At 55.9% G+C, this 22051-nt stretch overlaps 1 pseudogene; it reads left to right on the plus strand.

The window, feature by feature from the left end:
* Positions 1-13089: 13089 nt before the first annotated feature.
* LOC130157034 (hydrocephalus-inducing protein homolog) overlaps positions 13090-22051 on the plus strand; it is a 67808-nt pseudogene continuing 58846 nt past the window's right edge.

Genomic DNA, 22051 nt, shown 5'->3' on the forward strand with positions numbered 1-22051 from the left:
TGCCATGGTCACGGCCTACCCCACAGACTCGCCCCTGGCCGTGTCGGCCACCGGCTGGGTGAAGGTCATGGCTAACAGGGCAGGGGCTCCTGTGTGGCGCTCATCCAGCCCTGATTGCCAAGGGTGAAGCCTTAGCACCCAGGTGGAATAAAGCCTTCCCAAGCAAGGGTGGTGCTCCAGGGGCACCACAATTCCTGCCGAAGCTCACCACACGTTTCATTTCCCTGTGGCGCCTGGCAGGACACGAGCGGCTCTTGACGGCTGCTAGTCCCCCCGTCTTTTGGTAAAAATGGAAGTTTTTCCTCCTGCTGGGCCTGCTCCAGTTCCAGCGCCTTGGGGCCTGAGGCCTGGCACGGCCTGTGTGCCAGAGGCCTTCCGACCGCTAGGCCGGCCTCCACCAAGAGGAGTCTGCCTCAGGCCACAACGGTCACCTCTAGGAAAAACAGCTTCTTTTATCGAGCAGGACCCTGTCCAAACCCCAGGGCAAAGCGCTGGCCGCAGGCGCAGGGAGGTGGCCCTTGCCCCCTGCCCTGTCCTGCTCGGGGCTCCCCGGGGCGAGGCAGGCCCGGCCATACTGGAGAGGGCCCCAGCCCCGCCCCGCAGGCCCCGCCCACTTTCCGTTGGGCTCAGACCGTTGGTCACGGGGAGCCCACGGCCACCACAGGCAGCAGGGCAGAGCCGTGCTGGCACGCAGCGGCGCTGGCAGGAGGCAGCCTCTGGCCCAGCAGCGCTGCCACAGCACCAGCACCCCGCTTCCCAGCCTCGCCGTCGCCGGCTGGGCCCCCTCCTCGCTGCACGGCCAGGGCCCTCCTCTCCCGGGCAGGATGGGCCAGGCCAGCTGCTCCTGCGGCTCCAGGTGGGCTCCCCCCGGGCTCGGGGACACGCGGGCACAGCTGGGCCACGCAGCACTGGCATTGCTCACGCCCGCCGCTCTCTGCTCTGCAGGGAGGCTCTCAGCGACGCCGAGCCGGTGCTGAGCGCGGACGTGCGGCTGACGCGGGGCCGCAAGAGGAGCGAGAGGCGCCTTCTGCTCCTCCACGAGGAACTGGTGGTCGCCAAGTTGCGGTAAGACCCTCAGAGCCCAGATCCTTGCCCCCAGCCCCGGCCCAGGGACACCCTGGCACCAGCCCCAGGCCCCGGCCCCTCGGTGCTGGAGGCACCAATGTCCGTCCCAAGGGCAGGTGGGGGACAGGGCTCTGCGCGTGGGGACCCAGCCCAAGGAGCCCCCCTCCAGCTCAGTGCCCGCCTCTGCTCTCTGCAGACATGGCACCAGCCTGCGCCCACAGCTCCGCCTGGCGCTGGACCAGCTGTGGGTGCTCAGCAGCGGGAAGGAGGCTGCGGGGCAGGATGGACAGGAGGAGGAGGAAGGCACCGATGAGGACAGCACCTCTGTCATCCTCGCCTGGCCCACCGGCTCCTGCATCGCCACTTTTGGGTGAGTCGTGGTCGGGCAGCAGAGGTTCCCAGCCGTGCCCACGCCATCCCATGAACACAGGCCTCTGCCTTGCATGCAGAGCTGGGCAGGGAGCAGGCAGCCCGGTGGCAGGGAGGGAGGGATGTGGGATGTTTCCCCATTCTGCATCCCCTGGTCACCTTTTGGTCCCCAGAAGGGAAAGGCAAATGCAGCCGCTCAGGCAGGACAGAGCGACCCAGGGCTTGGACAGCACCTCTATCCTGCCCCACAGCACAGGGCTGTGCAGGCACCCACCTTTGCCCAGGGCTGGGGGCAGCAGGGCCTGACGCTCTCTCTCCTCTCTATCTGCAGATCCCAGGCACTGAAGGAGCTGTGGGTGGCCACGCTGCTGGGGTAAGCCGGGGGGATGCTCCAGGAGAAGCTGGATGGACGGGGGAACACAGCCCCCAGCTGGGGAAGGTGCCCCCGTGGCTGCGAGCAGCTCTCGGGCACAGCTGCCTGACAAGAGACAAGAGACGGCTTGGGGCTCACCCAGCTCTCTCCCTCTCCCTTCCCGGTGCACAGGACACCAGAAGGATGCAAGGGAGCCCGCGTCACCCATCTGACATCCATCAAGCTCCTGGAGAGGGAGCTGAGCCGCCGCCATGCCGTGAGTGTCTCTCTGCTCTGGGCCCTGTCCCCAAGCACTGCTCCTGCAGCCGAGCAGCAGAGCCATGGCTGCTCACCTTCTTCCCCTCCTTCTCTCCTGCCCAGTGGAGGACACTGCGCGCCAGGAGCCTGGAGAGGCTGATGGAGGCACAGGCAGAGGTGAGAATGGCTGCCTTGCACCTGCCTCTGGCTGCGCCGGGATGCGCAGGGACTGGGGTGAGCTTGTGCGGGAGGGACAGAGGGTCTGATGGTGCCACTCAGGGAGCAGAGAGTTTTGGGAAGCCAGCAGCACGCCAGCACGTTCTGACTGGTGACACTGGGAGGAACCCTGCCACATGGGGAAGAGAGCCCGGGAGGGCAGAAGGTCCCAGCTCTGCCGCGCTCAGGCTGCTGGTGGCCCTTTCTGCTGCGGGGCTGCTCTCCAAGCACAGCCCGATTCTTGGTTCTTGCAGGCTCATCCCAAGCAAGGGCCTGCGACGGCCCCATCTGCAAACGCAGGGGGACTTTGCCCCGCACCAGGTGAGTTTGGGAAAGCAAGGCAACCTCCTGCAATGCTGTGCTCACTTGTCCCGAGTGTCGCCATGCAGGTTGGGCAGCCCACGGAAGGATGTCACCTGGACGGACAAGGACAACTGCTGGGCAGTCCCTGCTGGATATGCTTCTGCGGGGACACGGAGCCTCTGCTGCTGCCCGCAGCTTGCAGGAGGGCAGGGCGAAGGCTGGCACAGGCTGACCCCGTGGCACGATGGCTCTCAAGAGCCTCTAAGTCAACACCGCCGAGCCACAGCCGCGGTTCCAGCTGCTGCCTCCCTGCCCATCCTGCCGCACCACACAGCACCGTGCTGCCGGCAGGGCAGCGCAGGGCAGGGCAGGCGCTGGGACCGCTGGCCTGGGGTCTCCATTGGTGGTGTCTTACTCTGTTTTCCTCTGCAGCAGGAGGGAGCAGCAGCGGGAGCAGCACCAGCAGGAGGAGGATGGGGCTGCCCTGGCCCTTCGCCCTGCGGCGCACCCCGGCCGCTGCCCAGGCGCCAGGGCAGGCGGGCTCCAGCTGCAGCAGGGTGCTCTTTGGGCAGCCCCTGGCAGCCCTCTGTGGGGAGGACAACACGCTGCCCCGGCCCATCCAGGTAAGCCAGCCTGGACAGACGGGGTCCCCAGCCCTCCCTCCGGCTGCTCTGGAGAGGGCCTGCGTGTCCCCAGCAGCTGCGGGGACAGGGCACTGGGCTCTGCACCCCCAGAACCTGCTTCTGGTCCCAGACCCTTTGTGGTGCTTAGGCAACCACGTCTGGGGCAGAGCTCTGGTCCTTGCCACCGCTTGGTTCTTCAGCCAAGCAAGTGGCCTCCTGCCTCTCCTGCAGGAGCTGCTGGCTGTCCTGCGCCAGCAAGGACCAGCAACGGAGGGGATATTCCGCAGAGCTGCCGGTGGGACAGAACTTCGGCAGCTGCGCGAGGCCCTGGACCGCGGCAAGGACATCGACGTAGGAAGCCAGCCTGCGCTGCTGCTGGCCGTTATCTTGAAGGTGAGCACTTCTGACGTGCAGCTGGAGGAGCTCCTGGCTGGCCTGCAGCGTTCAAAGGCTCACCTGCAGCCCTTGGCATTGCAGGACTTCCTGCGAAGCATCCCCACCAAGCTCCTCGTCGTCGACCTCTACGAGGACTGGATGGCAGCCATGGAGAGGGCCAGCAAGCAGGCCAAGGTGGAGGAGCTGAAAGCGTAAGTGTGGGCAGCAGCCTGCCTGGTGAGCAGGGACCGGGAGAGTTCTGGGACCTGCCTGCAAAGGCACGGGCTCCTCAGAAAGCTGTCTTTTCGGGCAGCTGCAAAGCTGTGCAACACGGCCGCTGGCTCCCACCCGCCTGGGGCCAGCTGCAGGGACGGCTGTGGGCACCCTCTGCTTCATCAGCCTTGTCTTCCTCTTCCCTCAGGGTGGCCAACAAGTTGCCTGCGGCCAACCTCCTCCTCCTGAAGCGGCTGATGGCCCTGCTGCAGCACATCGGCCACAACGCAGCCACCAGCAGAATGAGCTGCAGCAAACTGGCCATCTGCGTCGGGCCCAACCTGCTGAGCCCACCCAACGAGGACCTGCTCCCGCTGCAGGCCATGCTGGCGGTGACCGAGAAGGTACGCCCTACCCAGCAGCCAGTGCTGCCTTCCCGGCCCATCGGAGCTTGGCTGTTGCGAGGTCCCTGGCTGCCTCCTCCCTTGGGCCAGTGCTGGTGGGCTGGGTGCCTGGAAGAGCAACCCCCAGCTGCAGCCGCCTGCGCAGGCGAAGGGTCAGCAGTGGGAAAGGCTGCTTGACACGTCTGCAGGCACCTGGCTTGAGACCAAGGCTTTGATGTCTGCAGGTGAACGTGCTGGTGGAGTTCCTCATTGAAAACTGCGGGGACATCTTTGGGGAGGAGGTGGCCGGCCTCTCCCCTCCATCAGCCGAGGAGGTGCCAGCACCCATGGACCGGGGCACAGGTAGGAGGCGGGACTGAGGCTTGTCACAGACACTGGGGCTTGGGATGCCAGAAACCTCAACGCTGACGAGACAAGTGGTGTAGGGCTCGGCTGGGCTTTGCTTAGGTGTTCTTGACTTCCAAGAAGTCGCGCTGCTGCACGTGCTTTTGCTTTCCAGAGCTGCGGTGCGAAGAGCAAAGTGGCCCTGCAGGCACAGCAGAGACCCAGCATCCGGCAAAAGCCTTTCTGGATGCAGCCGCCTCTCTGCTGGGCATCGACAGCGGAGATGGGGGAGACACAGGGGCAGGGCCCAAAGCGGCAGAGGTACGGCAGCTCCACAGACGCTGGGGCAACATGTCTCAGGTGGGACAGTAATTTCCCAGGAGGCCAAGCAGCCGCTGGGCCTCCTCCTGGCAGCCGCTCTCTTGTGCCTTTGGGGTTCCTCCTCTTCCCCCAGAGTGGTGCGTGTTAAGGAAAACTGGAAAGGCTGTTTCTGGAATGCACTTCATTAAGTGTGATCTGCTTCATCAAACAAAACATACCTACAAAATACCCACAAAAGGACAGAAAGGAGTAGCTGCCACCTTGAGAGGGCTTTTGCTCAAATCCTACTCCGTCGCAGCTTCATCATCTAGGCTGCGTTGGCTGGACTGTGCAAAATGTGCACGATGCAAACCAGCATCTCCTCTGTAGAGCTCATACAGCAATTTGGCAGTCAGGCCCTCACTACCCCAGGCTGTCACTTGCCACCCGTTACCTCCCAAGTTTCTGGTTTAGGCACCTCCAGATTTGCCTCCAGGCACCCCCGAGGGCACGGCAGAGTCCCTGGCACGCCTGCCACAACTGACCAGCCTGCCCCAGGAAACCAGGTAGGAAGAGCTCCCCTTGCCTGACCTGAGAGCTCGCTGCAGGGGCTTGGGGCTTTCCCCATCTCATCACGCTGTGGGATGGAAAGGTTTGCAGGCTCCCAGCAGGAGAAGGAAAAGTCAAGGAAAAGGAAGAGAAAAGAAGCCTGGGCAGAGGAGAGGGACAGCCAAGCACAAATAAAAAGGAGAAGAGAGGAAGTGATTTTGTGGACCCAAACCTGAGAAAATGCAGGAAGCTGCAGCACGTCAGGAAGGCCAGGTGCGTACCACGCGCTGCTGCCCATCTTTCCCAGCCCTGAACACGGCCCTAAGTCAGCCCAGCTGGCTGGCAAGGGCCGGCGAGGGCTGGTGCTGAGCAGGGTTTGGGATGAGCCCCACGGCAGCTCCCCGGGGGCTCCCCGTCGAGCCCTGCTGCGCGGCACAGGGGCACTGTCAGCATCCCTGCGCACGCACAGCTCCCTAGGGACATCACCCCTGGGGAGAAGGCACCGGAGCCGGCCTCGAGTGGAGGCCAGCAAGAGCTGTCCCTTCTGGGCCATGAGGAATTCCTCGGAAACAGCGTCCCCCAAAGAGGGGGGAACCAAATCCTGCCTCTTCCTGCCTCTGGGGGCTTATCAGAGCTTTCTGACTCTGTCGTTGCAGGTGCCGACTGATTTTCACCGGCTGAACAGCTGTGACTCCTGGGCCCCTGCAGCTGCTGTTGACAATAAAAGAATCTTTTCCCTCTCCTGACTGTGTCTGCCATAGGGTCTTGTGGAGTGGGGAGCGCTTGTGCTGGGGTGGACCCTCGGGGAGGAGATTGGGATGGTCCCTTGCCCCAGCACCCTTTCCAGCGGGCATCGGGGCTGAGCTGAGGGGCTTTAGGAGGAAAAGCAAAGCACAGAGCCACACAGGAGGGGGGGTTGGAAGGGACCCGTGGAGGTCTCTGGGCCAAGCCCTCTGCTCCAGCACGCTCACCTCGAGCAGGTTGCTGAGAACTGTGTGCCCTTGGCCTTTGAAGATCCCCAAGGACAGAGACTGCACAACCTCCTTGGGCAACCTCTGCCAGCATTTGATCGCCCCGAGGGGGAAAATTTGCCATTTCAGTCTCTCCTTTCACTGTACCACATTCCAGAACAGCCATGACATGACCAGCTCAGGCTTGAAACCAAGTGCTGTGGCCAGCCTTCAGGGCCAGCAGGGACCGGGGGCGAGGGGAAGTGTTTTAGGGACGGTCCGTGAGGGGCCGGAGGGAGGGATTTGAGGGACGGACGCCGAGGAAGGCCTCATCCCTGCAGCGATGGCTCAGGCCCAGGGCAGGGCTCTTCTCTGGGTGCCACGGGGTCGATTGCAAAGGACCAGGCCGCCCCACGCAGGGAGCAGGTGCGTGCCGGGGTGCCAGGGGCCCTGCCTGGCTGTTCCCAGCCCAGCCCCGGCTGGGGCCAGCCCTGCGCTGCAGCCCTGGGGCCGAGGCGCAAGGAGCCGGGCATTGCTGAGGGTGCTGCACCCTGCCGGGCCCCGCCGCCGGCTGCCGGCTGCCCTGGGCTGCCCCTCGCTCCCCCAGCTCTGCCTGCTGCCAGCGCCGGGGGCACCGCCACGGGGCTTGCCCCCTGCCCACAGCTGCCCTGACCCACAGCTGCAGCTGCACGTGGTGCCCACATCGCACAGCTGGGGCGGGGGTGGCAGGTCTCTCTGGTGGCAGCCTGGGACTGGGGGCAAAGCCAAGCCCATCCCTCGCTTGTGATCTTTGTCCCCAGGGAGAGCCAGTGCAGACGTGTGCTGCGCTGGGGAGTGTCCCGCGGGGAGGTGACGGCCGACTGCAGAGCAGCACTGAGACCCGCGCGACAGCAACGGCAGCCGGTGGCCGCAGAGCAGCCCAGGGGAGCTGGTTCCCTCGACGGGCCCCAAAGCAGCCTTCCTCAGCCCCTGCTTTTGGTGACGTGTGGAGCAGCGCAGGGATGTCTCTCAGGCTTCCAGGCCTGAGGAGGCTTTCCTCCTCAGGGGCACTGTCAGAAATCCTGCTCCCAGGATTAAAGCACCCCTCCCCCCATGGATCCGAGGCTGTGTGTCCAGCCCCCTGGAGCTGGGTACAGGTGCCCTGAGCGGTCTCTCAGGGAGGATGGGGCCACCTGCCTGGTGGCTCTGACACAGAAATGATGAGCTGAAGCCCTGTGGTGGTGGAGGGCTGGCTCAAAGCCTCCGAGTGCCTCAGCCTCTCTGCCCAGGAGCGTTTATCTCAGGCCCTTTTCCAGGGTGTGAAGGCGCATGGCGGTGTTGTCCTGGTGCCTCCATCTTGTTCTCTCTTGAAGGTTGTGATACTTGAGGTCAGGGAGCACCTGAAAGCCCTGGCGGAGATCTCCAGGGACTTTGTGTTCCATTTTGTGTTGCCTTAGGGCTACAGTGTGCTGGGGTTTGGCAGCAACAAGGTTATGGTATGCCAGAGGTCAAGCGAGTTAGTGTCAAAGTGTGTTATTGTTATGGACAGAATCTGTGTTTGTTGGCCCTGTGTTCCTGGGGTTATGGCATTTTTATCTTATCTTGTGATCTGTGTGGTGGGTTTTTTTGTGGAGAGTGCCTTTTTCAGCTTTTTTTTCCTTTGTACAGTACGGATGGGTGCCTTTGGTTTGTGTACGAAGTTTCTTCTGGTGGTTTTTCTGCTGTGCTGGTGGATGGTGGTGGGCTTTTCTGTCTTGAAACCATCGTTAGTGGTCTAATAGATCTCCTGCAGGTCAGGCAGTGTCACTTCTGGCGTGGTCTGACTCATTTCTGGTGAGCTGGTGGGTAGGTGTGGAGGACTTGTGGTCCCTCCATGGGGAATGACTGCTAGAGGACTAACAGGCAGATCTGTGGAGGGGTGAGAGGACCGCTGGCCCATAAGTAGTGACTGTCAGAGGACTAAGTGTACTTGAACTAACGCGGGCTTCCAAATTTGTGGTTATCTGTCCTGCCTTGTGGAAGAGCCATGGGAAGTCACCAGCCACACGGAAGGACAAGGGGGTTCCCAGGGGTACGTGGTTTCTTGGGTTTTGCTTTTGAGTAAGAAAGTCTTGTCTCAACACGAGTACAACTGTGAACGGTCAATTTTGCTGACTTTAGAAAGCAGGGAGCAGCACTTTTGTGCTGTGCCTCACATGGCTGCCAGGGCAGGGTGAGAAGCAGCAAGAGAATTCCTGCCTGGCACCTTCTCCAGGGGAGCAGTGCTGCACTTTGCTGAGGTGAGCCCTGGTTCTGCATGAGTGCAGAAGGTTTTGGTCAATGTTCTCACCACAGAAAGCAGGGAGCAGAACTTTAGTGCTGACTCACATGGCTGCCCGGGCAGGGTGAGAAGCAGCAAGAGAATTCCTTTCTGGCATGTTCTCCAGGGGGGCAGGGCTGCACTTTCCCAAGATGATTTTTATTGGCTCTTAACGACTGCAACTCTGAAGGGTCAATGTTCTCACCACAGAAAGCAGGGAGCAGCACTTTTCTGCTGTGCCTCACATGGCTGCCCGGGCAGGGTGAGAAGCAGCAACAGAATTCCTGCCTGACACCTTCTCCAGGGGAGCAGCGCTGCACTTTGCTGAGGTGAGCTCTGGTTCTGCATGAGTGCAAAATGCTTGGGTCAAATTTCTTACCACTGAAAGCGGGGAGCAGAACTTTTGTGCTGTGCCTCACATGGCTGCCAGGGCAGGGTGAGAAGCAGCAAGAGAATTCCTGCCTGGCACCTCACATGGCTGCCAGGGCAGGGTGAGAAGCAGCAAGAGAATTCCTGCCTGGCACCTTCTCCAGGGGAGCTGTGCTGCACTTTCCCAAGATATATTTTTTCTTTTGGCTCTGCATGAGTGCAAAAACTTTGGGTCCATTTTCTCATCACAGAAAGCAGGGAGAAGAACTTTTGTGCTGTTCCTCACATGGCTGCAAGTGCAGGGTAGAGAACAGCAAGAGAATTTTTTCCTGGTACCTTCTTTATGGGAGGAGTGCTGTACTTTCCCAAGGTGATTTTTTGGGCTTTTAACCATTGCAACTCTGAAGGATCAATTTTATCACCACAGAAAGCAGAGATCAGAACTTTTGTGCTGTGCCTCACATGGCTGCCAGGGCAGGGTGAGAAGCAGCAAGAGAATTCCTGCCTGGCATCTTCTCCAGGTAAGCAGCGCTGCGCTTTAAGGTGATTATTTTTTTTCTGTGCATGATTGCCAATGAAAAGAGGTCAGTTTTCTCACCACAGAAAGCAGGGAGCAGCTCTTTTGTGCTGTGCCTCACATGGCTGCCAGGGCAGGGCGAGAAGCAGCAAGAGAATTCCTGCCTGGCACCTTCTCCAGGGGGACAGTGCTGCACTTTCCCAAGATATATTTTTTTCTTTTGGCTCTACAGGAGTGCAAAAACTTTGGTTCCATTTTCTCACCACAGAAAGCAGGGAGCAGAACTTTTGTGCTGTGCCTCGCATGGCTGCCAGGGCAGGGTGAGAACAGCAAGAAAATTTTGTCCTGGTACCTTCTTTATGGGAGGAGTGCTGCACTTTCCCAAGGTGCCTTTTTTGGGCTCTTAACGGTTGCAGCTTTGAAGGGTCAGTTTTGCTCACCACAGGAAGCAGGGAGCAGAACTTTTGTGCTGTGCCTCACATGGCTGCCAGGGCAGGGTGAGAAGCAGCAAAAGAATTCCTTCCCGGCACCTTCTCCAGGGGGGAACAGTGCTGCACTTATGTCAAGGTCAGCTCTGGTTCTGCATGAGTGCAAAATTTTGGGGTCAATTTTATCACCACGCAAAGCAGGGAGCAGCACTTTTCTGCTGTGCCTCACATGGCTGCCAGGGCAGGGTGAGAAGCAGCAAGAGAATTCCTGCCTGGCACCTTCTCCAGGGGGACAGTGCAGCACTTTGCCAAGGTGGCTCTTTGGGGCTCTGCATGATTGCCAATGTAAAGGCGTCCAGTTTCTCACCACAGAGAGAAGGGTGCCGAACTTTTCTGCTGTGCCTGACGTGGCTGCAAGGACATGGTGAGAAGATCCCAGGCAGGAATTCTCTTGCTGTTTCCCACCGTGCCCTGGCAGCCATGAGAGGAACAGCACAAAAGTTCTGCTCCATGCATTCTGTTCTGAGAAATTTGACCTCTCATACTTGGAATCATTCACAGAACAAAAAAATCACTTTGGGAAAGCGCAGCGCTGCTCCCCTGGAGAAGATGCTAGGAAGGAATTGTTTTGCTGTTTCTCACCGTGCCCTGGCAGCCATGTGAGGTACAGCACAAAAGTTCTGCTCCCTGCTTTCTGTGGTGAGAAAACAGACCCCTCACATTTGAAATCATGCAGAGCCAAAAAACCTCACCTTGGCAAAGTGCAGCGCTGCTCCCCTGGAGAAGGTGCCAGGCAGGAATTCTCTTGCTGCTTCTCACCCTGCCCTGGCAGCCATGTGAGGCATAGCACAAAAGCAGAGCAGTACATAGTAGTAGGTACTGGAGTAAAGGGAGCGTGGGGGAGGGGGCTGGAGCTTGGCACCCTGCTCTGGCACATGTGGGTTTCCTGAGACACGTCAGGAATTGTACCCCAGCCCTGGGTATATTTCCTCATTGCTTTTCTGAGGTGATGGTAGCTGTTGTGTCCTGGCGCAGCTGGTTCCCCTGCCCAGGGTTGGGGCGTTCATGCTCTGAACCCACAGTCGAGGTGCCCGAGCCGTCTGTGCCCTGAGCCTGGAGCAGAGGGGCAGTTGCAGTCTGTCCTTAATTTCGGGGGGGGGTGAAGGGCTCTCTGAGGTGGGGAAGATGGAGCTCCCCATGCAGCAGCCAGGGGTGGTGGCTGGAGGTGGGCTGTGTTGCGGTTGCTGTTTTGTCCTGCCCCCGCAGGAGAATGTGGCTGCTTTCTTAGTTCTGCTGCTTTCCTCCTAATGCAGGAGGCTGGTCCCTGCAGGCTCCAGGGAAGTGGGGCTGTGGAAGTGCCTAACTCTGGGGCTAGAGGGTAGGGGAAGCTGCTGGACTGGTATGGGGGCATGCAGACTGGAAGCCCTCTGGAAATAACTGGTGTGGGCATGATGAGCAGGATTAGTTTCAAGTGAAGTGAAATTACAGTTAGAAAATTGAAACAAATAATCCAGTTACTCTCAAGACCCAGTAATAAAGCACTGATACCCAGATTAGTGTTGTATCATCCCCATTAGATTTCTCTCTTAACGAATAGTTATTTCTGGCTTTCAATCCGAGCTCCAGCTGCAGCATGCCCTTGTGTCCGTAGGACCGTGCTGTTCTCTCATGTTCCGGGCAAGGACAAAAGGAAATGGCAACCCTGTTGTTCCCTGAAACTATGAAGGGCCTGGTACCGTGAACATGCGCAATGCTGTAGCTGTTTCGGGAGTAATGAGCTGAAAGTATTGCCTCGTTTGCAGGATGTGGGTCAAACTTGAGGGGAAGGGAATGGTGGTCTTTGCATAGAATGGTGTCTAGCTGTGTACAGCAAGTCCACATGAAGAAAAATGATGTGGAACAGGAGGAAGCAGGAGGGGGTAGGATCTGTGATTTTTTACTTATTGTCAGGATGTAAAATAATTTTAGGGTAGAGCTGGGTTTGAGGCCACTGGTCTTTCAAGTCCCAGAAAAAAAAAGAGGTGGGGACATCCATCTGTTCCTTGGTCCAGTTAGCCAGAAAGGGAGGGGAAACGGTTTCTCGTCCAAAGTAGTGCTTAGTAAATGCTGTACATACTCACCTTTGACTTTTGTCGGTGCTTGAGACCCACTTTCTGGGGGTGTTTTCTTTCCCTTTCTTGCACACCCACTTTTTGAGAGACAGATGGGGAGGTTGTCAGCAGGCTGGTGATAGAAGAAGGATGGCCCATGGACCTGTCAAGCCATGCTGCCTGCAGGATAAGGATGCTTGAGAGGAACTGCCATTAGGATAGCCTGAAGTGGCCAAGCTGTCACATCTGTTGTATTTCTATTTGAGCTAATTGCTCATGCGACTTCAATGGTTTCATGCTTTTATTTCTGCTGCTACAGCTTTTCATGCCTGTAGGGAGCCTAGAGTTTGGGTGTTAGTAAGTGAAAAAAATAAGGCCCTCATTCTCCATGGAGAAAGGCTCTTGGGCATGGTAATTTCATGCCTGGAAGGAGTCATATTTGCTGGATAAGTTTTGTAACCTAACCAAATTAGCTTTGAGAAACCATAGTTGTTAATCAGAGTGTTGAACTCTATGGTCCCTTAGTTAAAAACATCACCAACCTCCTTGCACAAAGGATGGGCGTTTGGTTTGCAAAGTAGGAGAGCAGTCTGATTTTGATGCTTGGGGCAGCAGCGATCCCTGGGTTTAAGGTTGTTCATAATAGTCTGAGCACTTAGTAGGGTCAGGCACAAAGTCACATCGGGTCAGCTGTTTTTGCAAAATGAAGCAGTGAAGTGACATTGTTCCCACCAAAAAACTTTTAAAGAGTAATAAAGGACAGTTTGGGTATTAATAGAGATTTGGATAATAATTCCAGCAAATAGTTCCAAAATACATGGAAGAGGGGGAGAAGATGAGAAGTGGCCGCAGTCTTTGATGTGTGTTTGTGGCTTGTGGGACTGCGCCCACAGCAAAAGGCTGTTTTGGAGTGTTTGTTCTGGGCTTTTACTTCTATCAGTCTTAACTCTGCCACTGAAATACGGTCTAGTTATGAAACAGGGTGGGGATGCCGGCTGCTCTCCAGTTATGAAGGAGCCACAGCCCGGAGACACAGCTGTCTCCTTTGGGTCTGCCATGGAAGGGGATGCTGGGTTTTCCAAGTCCCGTTGCTGTTCCTTGCAGGTCAACTGAGGCATGGCCACTGGAAAGCCCCGCTGGTTCACGGGGTCCTCCAGGATGGCTGGTAGATTCCCGAGCCAAGTGGTAGTGCCTCGTAAGCCGAAGCTAGCCAGAGGGACAGAGAAGCCTGCAACTGTAAGTACCTGCTGCGGCCAGGTAGGAGCTGTGTAAGGCTGGAAACTGCCCCCGCGTCCTTCCTCTACCTGCCCCTCCTGTTGTCTGGCAGCACTGTGAAGCTGGACACCACCTCCCCGTCTCTCTGCTGCCATGCTTCTGTCGGAGGTGGTGACCATGGTGCGGTAGGGGATGGACTGTGTGCTGCTTCAGGGGAAGTCCAGAGTTGTGTCTGGATGTGCCACTGGAGCCATTTAAATGAACGTACCGGGCATTGCACCGGAATAGCTGAAGCGTGAGCGTGTGCTTCTCTCCGCCCCCTTTGTGTGGGCAGTAACGTTTTGTCACCTCGGGATGCTTGCCAGCGCTGCGCTGACCATACCTGCCCTCCAGGCAGCTGGGCACGTGGTGGGCTGCTCAAACTCTGCCTGAAGGTTTCGAGAGGTATGGCTGGTCCCAGATGGAACGGGTTCCAAAACAGTTGTTCTGTCCCGTATCCCGTGTGGAGCACAGATCCAGCGCTGCAGACAGCAGCGGAGTCAGGGCAATTCCTCCTCCCCATCCTCAGACAGCCCTTTGCTGACCAGAGCTCACTTGGCTGAAGATGACCTGGTGCTGAAGCTCTGTCGAGGAGATACCTTTGCATACTTCTGTGGAGGGGTCTCGGAGGCCCAAACAGAGAAAACAAGTGCTAATTCAAAAGAGATAACTAAAACTTGGAGCCATTCCTCTCCACCTCAGTCTTGGCACAACACTGCTTTTCTGCTTTCCTGACTCACCCAGCAGTGACATCTCCACATGTGTGGTGGTTGTGAGCGTTGTGCAAGGGTGGAGTTAAGGGATTTCTGGTAACTCCTCCCAACCTTTTTCAAAGGTCACTGGCTCACTCCGGCCAAACTGGAAAGGAAACAAATGCCCGAAGAGCAAAACCCCCAACATGTCACATCAAATCACGAAGGAGAAGCTAACGGGACAAAGCTACTTGTTTGGAGCATGTGTATTGCGCTCTCTATCATTAATTTACTAATGGTAAATATTTCAACAGGTAGTTATGGGACTTCCAGGACTATCCTAGCGGCTATGATCACAAATTATTCATCGGTGGCTCTTGAAGAAGAAAAGCCTTTCTGAATAAAGGCAGTTCTGTAGCTCTTGCTGGTGTTTTGCATTTCAGCTGACTCCCTCTGCCCTCCTGAAGGAGATGTCTCTTACCACCAAGCAGAGGCTGGCCAGCACTCGGGAGATGCGGCGACCCCAGATTATCCAGATTCTAGACATGAGCGAAGCCTCCCATGGTAAGGTAGCCTTTTCTTGCCCTTTTCCTTGCTGTTTGATGTGACGTTTGAAGAGAGCGCGTGCTTGTGACAGGCTTGCCTCCAGCTTATCTAAATGCCTTGGTGACTAAGTCCTGTTGTTGTTTCAGACTGCTGCTGGTGTGGAGTTCCTTCTGCTGGGGGAAAGGTAAAACATTTTTCCCCAGTGAGATGTTGAAGTCCTGACCTGCGCTAAGCCCATATAAACAACCTCTGTTGAAGTTGGTGGCTTTTGCTGGAGATGAGCTACTGCGGCTAAAGCATGATACTGGGGGAAGGCTGGGGCGGGCCACAAGGATGCAAGCTTGCAATTTCCCACCTTCCTGCTGAAATAGCCAGCCCTTGGTTTGGTGTAGTCTCTGTCGAACACTTGGGGTCATAGGATGCCCTCAGTGGTGGCAGCGTTGGCCTTTGAGGGCTGAGGGCCTACGGTAACTACTCAAGGTGTAGCTAAAGCAATTGCATGAATGCTTTGGGTTGGAACAACGAGTGGGACCCGTACAGGGTGTTAGATTTTTCAGGCTGCCAGGTACACAGGGGAATGGCCCTGGGCAGAGGGGAGTGGGTGTGCTTTATCTGGATCAATGTTTATTTACACGTGTGTTTAAAGCTGCTTTTCTTACAGATCTGCTTAGTATAACACACGTTCCAAAGGGGTAGATGACTGAGGTAGGCTGTTGAGTGGAAAACTGCCAGCGAGAGACCTGTAGCAAATTGGTTAAGGATTGCCCTAGACAGCGCGTGAGGTTGGGAACGCCTCGGACGAGCGCACACAGAACTGGCCGTGTGCTGTGGCCGCTGGCTTCAGCACGGCCCTGACTCCTGTGGAGAAGCAGGAGACGTGCCTGTGTCTTGTGAGTGTGAAGAGTTCAGCTGGAAGGGGGGAGGCAGAGCAGGGAGGAGTTTTCTCAAAGTAACGCCTCGGCGCTGTAAGCATTTGCTGTTTCTGTATGTTTTCAGACCTGCTGCTGTAGTGGTATTAAAGAAAATGGCAATAATAGAATATAATGAAGCATCCATTTAAAGCTCGTGGGAAAAGGAGATGCCAAGTCCAGCTTTACTCAGATTGCCCAGTGATGCTGGGAAAGTACCTGGAACTTACCACCTCATCTGTCGCTTTCTTAACGGCGGTGTTCCTTTCTGGCCTGTCTTCTCTTCTTCCTGGTTTCTGGGCTGTGTGTCAAAAAAGAGATTTGAGGATGTGTTGGGCTCGGTCTCTGTGTCTCAATGTAAAGATGATCCCCAAATTGTTTCCCATGGGGTCTCCTGTAAATTCTTGGCTTTCCCTTGCTCCACGAGTGCTTACAGCTCTTGCAGTGAGTGCTCTGGAGCTGTGTGACCATGTTAGCCCAGGGCTCTGCCGGAGGTAAGTGCTGCCTTGCCTGTTGGAGAAGGAGACCTGGAGAAACACCTGCCAAAAGAGCTGCTCGCTTGAGCCTGCTCTAGTGTGGCCCAGAAACTTTTGATCTGCTCAGAACACAGGTGGGTGAGCTTCTGTTCCCCTAGCGTGAGCTGGGCAGGCGTACTCACCAAGGGACTGTCCTTCGCTGGAGGCCAGTGTTGTATTCTCTCACCGATGAGTCTTTCTCCCCGCGGCTGAAACTCTCTGCTCTCTTTTGCATCTCCAGTTCTCGGCAGTTGCCCTGGAACAGAGCTTGTTCCGGCCTTTCCCATCAGAGGTGGTATTTCAGAGCTACGTCCCCGATGAGGTCTATGAAGTGCCACTGATTCTGAGGAACGTGGACAAGGTAAGTGCTGGGATGTGGAAGTTTAACCCTGTGCTGGAACTGGAGAGCAGTGTCATCCGCGCGGTGCACAGCACAGCCAGTCGCCTGCTGCAGCACAGCGCATCCAGAATAAAACGTCTCACCGCCTTTATTTTGCAAGACGGTGGAAATCTTGCCATGCTGAGGTTTCTCCCCCTGGTTTTGGCTGTGTGTTGGTGGTACCTAGCTGAAAGGAGCTTTTCTGGTCAGCACCTTTCCCCGTGGAAGCCCTGCACGGGTGGGAATGTTGGGGGCTGTACAGTTCTTCCCTGCCCTCGTGCTTTCCCTCGAGTGTGCACCGCGTCCTGGTGGCTCCGTGGTTAATCTCAGTTTCCACAGGGCACCTCTGCCTCTGGGTGAGCTGCACAGAGAGCTGAACGGGCTGTCAGAGCTCGGGGTGGGGTCTTCTCCACTTTATGCTGGAGTAAGTTATAATTAGTGGTAACAGCGCTTCAGGAAAGGTGTTTTGAAACAGCAGTGGAAGCAGGCTGATTTAGCAGCAGCAGCGGGAGGCCTTTAGGTGCCCCTTCAGGCTCCTGCTAAGCTTAATTGGGTTCTGCTCAGGTTTTCCTGAGACAACGTGATGCTCTGCTTCCCCTTTGGAGAGCCACGGCCTGTTTGGAGTAAAGTGCCCTCAAAGGTCTCCACCTTTACTTGAAAAAAACGATCATTTTGAGACTTCCCAAGAAAGTTGAGAATGGAAAAGTTGAAAAATGTCAGCAGTTTTGTTCCACTGTCAGGAGGGAAATTGGGACCTTTTGAACTTCAGCTGGGGAAACGTTTGCTGGAATGAGGCATGTGCCAAGGGCAAGCTGGTGGGAAAAGGCAGGAGGGAGGAAAGGAGCTGAGCTCGGTGTTCTCTCCCTGCGCACTTTCATACACGCAGGGGTTTCTCTTGATACATAGCAGTAAGTGCACGGGCAGTAGAGACAGGTCAGAAAGAGGGGTGTAATTAAGGATACTCTTCTGTAATGAAGAGGAAGGGGTATGCGTGAGGGCAGGGTGGGATGGGAAGATGGAAGTGTGCACAAGAGACGGTGAAGTCGCCTCCTTTCCAAATTTCCCTGTTGGGGAGGGCAAACAGGTGGACAACAAAAAAAAGCTGTCGAGGCATATTGCAGGTGGAAGAACAGCAAGTCCAAGTATCTCCTGAGATAACAGGTTGTGACAGGGATATGGGTGAAAATGGAAGACCCTTTGGCAAGGAAGGATGCGGGTGTGCTCCCTCAGTTATTCCGGGAGAGTACTGCACCATTCCTGGTCTGGCATTTAACTTGGGAACATTGATAAGATGCAGCATGTGTGCCTGCACCCGGGGGATGCCACTGGTGTGATCTGCGCTGAATTTTGGGCCGTCTTTGCTGTAGGTATCCTCGTCCCTGATTAAAATGTGCCTCAGTCCTCACTTTCTCTCTTCCTACTCTCTGCTTCATTCCCACTGAGTCTTTGGCTTCACCTGCTCCATTATCCATGCAGCACTTCAAAATGTTTATCTTTGCCAAGTACCAGCCAACAGGCAAACAGTTAATTTGCTCTATTCATGCTTCCTCAAGTGGAAAAGATCATCTGCATTAACATTTCTGCCATTCCCAGTAAATGATAATAAACTTGTACTGTGTAAAGCTGCACCTTGGGATTTACGTGCCCTGTGAAGGGGGAGGCAATGTGTGAACTGTGGTTTTTTTCCCAAAACAATGTCGTTTTGAAGCTAGTTAGAGCTCAACCACTGGAGAGCATGGGTGTAAAAGTAAGATAAGCTCCAGGAAAATCTTTGGTATGTTTTAAATACAGAAAGACAGAGAGGATAATCCTGCGAGGGTGTTATATTCTAAATTGGTTGGCTTTTGGCGATGTCCTGGAGAAAAGCAACGTTGTGCTCCGTCTCAAGTTTTTCGTGCCAGTTTCCCACATTCCTCTGAATCATACTGAGTTACACTGCATGGTAGCCTGAAGTTGTCTGCCCCATAAAAATCCAGCTGACAGCAAAATATGTTCCGCATAGAGGCTCTGTAATCATGCAACTACAGAAGTGCTGTACTATATACTTCCTGCTCTTACCTGTGTTGTAAAAATTGCTTTTCTATTTTCAGGCTGTTCCTCAGCACCCTCAGATGTTCTGGGTGGCTTTTGCTGAAGGTCTGAGCCACACGTGCTCCCCTTCTAAGGGACATGGTGACCAAAATGCTTGTCTGCACTGTGAAGTTGGCTCCTGGAACTCGCTGCCCCAGGACATTGCTGGGTTCCAAGGGCGTTTGGAGAGTTCAGGACTGCCTTGGCCACGGGTTACCAGGCTCGGGTGGGTGGCGCAGAGTGAGCCTCCATTTTTTCCAAGCCTCATGTGGGGTTGTTGTTGATCCGTGAAGCTGCCCACCAGTCCAAATCACCTGCTTCAGACTTTGAGATTTGGCGCTCAGGGGTTGCTCTCTATGTGCTAGGAAAATGCCTGTGTGCTGTCTGTGTGCTGGTGGTGCCCCAGAGGGCAGAACCGTGCAGCAGGGTGCCTGCAGGGACTGCTGGGGGTGGGCAGGGGTCCCCAGGGATCTGGCTTGCCCGCGCTGGCAGCTGCCTGGCTACAGTCACAGGCAGCAGGAGCCTCCGGAGAGCAGAGGTTGGCTTTTAATAATGAAACCACCACCAGGCAGTGCCAGTCATGTATCTCGGGGCAGAAAATGCCTTTGAAGCCCCTAGTTGATAGGCACAGCCTGGGGGGTCGCCTGGCTTTCCATCACTTGGCCAGGTTGCTGGCTCTCATCCTCTGCATCAGCCTTTCCTTGTAGCATATTGTGCTTCTCCCTTGCTTCTTTCCAGCTCCCTTTGGATTTTCCCAGCCATCTCTCTGTTTCTGGGGTTGTCTCTTTGTCTTCCTGTGGTTCCTCCTTTTGCTCTTCATTTGCTGCTTTTATTCCCAGTAAGGCCACAGTATCTGTGGTCCCCTCTTGCTGGTCTGCCTACATGACTGTAGCACCGCAGCTTGACTGCCCCGCTCAAACCCAGCACGTTAAAGTGAATTTCTTCCTTCCGCCAGGATTAACACGTACTGTTTGGCGTTCAGATAATACATGCCCCTTCTAGGGGCATGTCTGCCTGGATGTGTACGGGCAGAAGCCAGCAGATTCTCTGGGCTTATTGAATACACGGGTGACTTGATTCAGATATTATACCGCCGTGCTGCTGGTGTCTTCCCTGCTTGGCCCTTCCTTCATCGCCCTGCTGCCTCTGGCCTCGAGCTGTTTTGCCCAGGCAGAAGGGATTAATGTTCACTCTTATGTGTTACGTGCATGTACCTCCAGAGCTAAAAGTGCTTTGTGAAGGTGGTATCACCAGGCCTCTTCTCCTCCTGTTTCCACAAGCTGCAAGATCATACTTTCCTCTCTTTTCTGCAGGTTCCTGGGCTGGTGAAGGTCGTCTTGGAGAGCTCACCTTATTTCAAGCTGATCAGCCACCATGCTGTGTGCCGCAAGGTACTGCCTGGCATGCTTGCGACTTTCCGCATCGTTTTCTCCCCTGATGAGAACAAGGTGAGACTGGAGGTCCCGAGAGGTGTGTGCCTTCAGTGGGAGGTGAACCTGCGGGGCTGGGTTCAGAACAGGGCATCTGCTGTGGGTTTTGAGGCACTGTCCTGGTTTCGGTGGCATTGCACTGGATCTGCAGCTGGGGGAAACTTTTCCTGTGGTGAAGATGATGCTGTCATAGGCTGGAGGCTCTTCTATGCTTCAGACTGTGATTATCCTTTGGTGCTGGAACGTTTAATGCCATGTCTGTTGGCTTCAGGGATAAGAGTGCACTGTGTGGTGGGGTGGCCTCTCATGGTGTTGGTTTCTAGTATCTGACTATTGCTGCATAATTACGGGTTTGCTCTGATAATTATAAATACAAAAGCCTGTTTGCATAAATACAAACCTGTTGTTTGGAGGACCCAAAGCTGAGCCTGATCAGAGTGAGGACCACCACCTTTGAAAACTGGAGTTGCTTCTTGAATGCATGGCGTGTTGGCCGCAGTAGTGAGACGGCGGAACGTTCTGTCTGAAGCCGGCACTTTTCTTGCACACCGGTCATAGCCCATGCCGTGCTGCGAGGTTTGCTCTAGGCTGTGGTCAGGCAGCCTGCAGCTGGTCACATCCTGGCTGGCAGCACCATGCGATGCCACCGCAGCAGGGACTGACGAGCTGTGCGTTCCCTCCCTGTGCTTTCCTGGGCGTTTTCAGGGGAAGGCGCACGTGGGACAGTAGGGAAATGGCAGGGAGGGGTGCTGGTAAGGTGTTTAGCCATCGCACCTCTCTACTCGATGTTAGGGGCTTAATTATGATGGAAAACGCTAGGGGAATGGCTAGATCCAGAGAGCTTTCCCCTTTCCCGTCTGGCAACCAGTTCCCTGCCTCACCCTGGGCTGGAGCGAAGGTGATGCTTTTTCATACCCTCTGTGTTCCAGCCTTGCCGCTGTGCTGCCCCTGAGGATACTTGCCCACCTGTGCTCCAGCTGTGATTCTAGGGGAGAAGATGCGCTGTGCTCGTGGCAGGGAGGCAGCCTGGCCCAGACACGCTGAGCTCCAGATGTCTTTAACCAGCAGGAGGCTGGTGTGCTGCAGAGGACTGAGGCATCTGGAGCGCACACAGGAGTGAAGGGGCAGGTAGCATCTGCAGGCAGAGTGTTAGCCTGGAGCCTTTGGGCAGTCACGCTGGTGTGGCTGTGCCTGCGTGCATGGGGCTGTGGTTGCTGTGTCAGCTGGCACCTATTCCCTGCCCCGTGTGCCATGCTTTTGCTCGGAGGTTGGAACATCGGTGCTGTGGCCCTGGCAAGTCTGGCACTGTGCCGTGATGTGAAGGGGCGGCGGTGTTACCTGGAGGCTTGTTAACGCAAAAGGGTTTAGTACCTGGCATGGAAGGGAGGAAGCCCTGCAGGGGAACACAGACAGACAGGCTGACTCTTTACACCAGCACTCTGCTGCCTCTTGGCACAGTTCTTTGCGTGACTTTGTGGGTGATGCAAGGTGAGGGGGTCGCTCTGAGCCAGCTGGTGTTTCTGTGCCAGGCCAGAGGTGCAGGCTCTCTTTGGGCACAGCTGTTCTCTCATCTTCTGTTTGCTGCTTAGATGTAGTTGAACACCCTGTCCTATCCTCAAACAGCATGGCTGTAGCAAACTAGAGAGGAAATGCCCTGTGGTGCCTGGCTCCCCATGCTTGTGAAATGATCTGTTGCTTTGCGGAGGGACTGAGAAATTGTTTTACGTCATTCATATGGAAGGTTAAAATGATGTTGGCTTAGGGCAGTTCTCCATACTGCCCAAGTGACATAAGAGCTTAACCTCACCGAGGTAGGCTTTGCAGGGGACACTGCTTCCTTTAAAATGTGATTGACTAGTATTCATGAGCATTCATTTTTGGGATGGAAGTAAATCGGTTCCCATGAAGGGCAAAGAGCTGCTCTTCAACTACAGAGAAGCAGCAGAGCAACACATGAACATCACCCCAAATAGAAGTAGGGTGAGGTAACTCCCAGGAACACTCATGTCCAGTACTTTGTCCCTTGTCTTGCCCTTGAACTGGTGAGTGTGTGGCATTAGGGAGCTGTGCCAGCGAGGTCCTCTGCACAGCTTGAGCGACACCCTGGCGGTTTCTGCCGACCTGGGTTTTGTGCTCCTTGCAGGGCATTGGGAGAGGGATGTGGGCTGCTTGGTGAGGAGCACATGGGGACTCTACAGCAGAACCAGAATGTTGTATAAATCGAACTTTTTGTCTCGTACTTGATGGAGTGTGAGTCAGGAAAGTGCCGGAGTG

The sequence above is a fragment of the Falco biarmicus genome, chromosome 11 (assembly GCF_023638135.1).
Source record: "Falco biarmicus isolate bFalBia1 chromosome 11, bFalBia1.pri, whole genome shotgun sequence".
Taxonomy (NCBI): domain Eukaryota; kingdom Metazoa; phylum Chordata; class Aves; order Falconiformes; family Falconidae; genus Falco; species Falco biarmicus.